This window comes from Geospiza fortis, unplaced genomic scaffold (assembly GCF_000277835.1).
Source record: "Geospiza fortis unplaced genomic scaffold, GeoFor_1.0 scaffold594, whole genome shotgun sequence".
NCBI classification, from domain to species: domain Eukaryota; kingdom Metazoa; phylum Chordata; class Aves; order Passeriformes; family Thraupidae; genus Geospiza; species Geospiza fortis.
In genome coordinates, this window is record NW_005054703.1 from 8,185 (window position 1) to 9,050 (window position 866).

Consider the following 866-nt stretch of genomic DNA (forward strand, 5'->3'; position numbering starts at 1 on the left):
AAAAAAAAAAAAGCAAGAAATAAAAATAAAAATTAAAAAGGAGGCAGTCTCCAGGCAACGGGCGTATGATCCTTCAGCATCGAGAACCCTAAAATCACCATCACTGCACCCCTGGAGGGCTTCAGGTCCTCCCTGGCCGAGGTTTGGTGGGATCTGCATCCCTGCCAGCTCCCCTGGCCAGGTGGGATCTGTGCCAGAGGCAGCCAGAGGGGTTCTCCCAATCCCAAAAAAGAAAAATTAAGCTTGAACTCAACCCACCAGCCGCCCCATTGCCGACTCCCCTCCTTGGACATGCGCCTTGCTAGAACATGCAAAAAAACCCAGGCTGCGGGGAGGTGGGGGCTTTCCCTGGATTTGGGGGCTCCCTCGGGTCGGGGGGGGTCCCCTCAATCCCGGTTGTCCAAGCTCCAGGTGGCAGCCGGGGAGGGGAAGGGACGGGCGGGAGCTCGGAGAGGAGGGGTCAGAGACAAGCCCAGCTCCGAGGGGCTGGATTTGGGGGGAAAAGGAGGAAAAGGGGGAATTTGGGGGGGTTTCTGGATTGGTTTTTTTTTTTTTTTTGGTTTGCCGTGGTGGGGATCGGGGCAGGGAATTCTGCTCCCAAGTTGTCCCCAGAAGAGGGGAGGGGGATCTCGGCTGGGGGCGGTGGCAGGGGAAGCCCGGCATGACGAGGGGGTGTTAATTAATTGAGGGGGTAATTAGCACCCAGAGCTCCATCGCTGCTCCTCACCCCCTCGGGAAGTGCTTCAAAGGGAAGAGGGGACCTGGCAGTGTGACAGCCACACGTGTGGGTGCCACAGAGGCAACACCCAGCCCTTGGCCACACCTCTGGGGCTGGGGCAACCAACAACCAACCCTTTGCCACCACC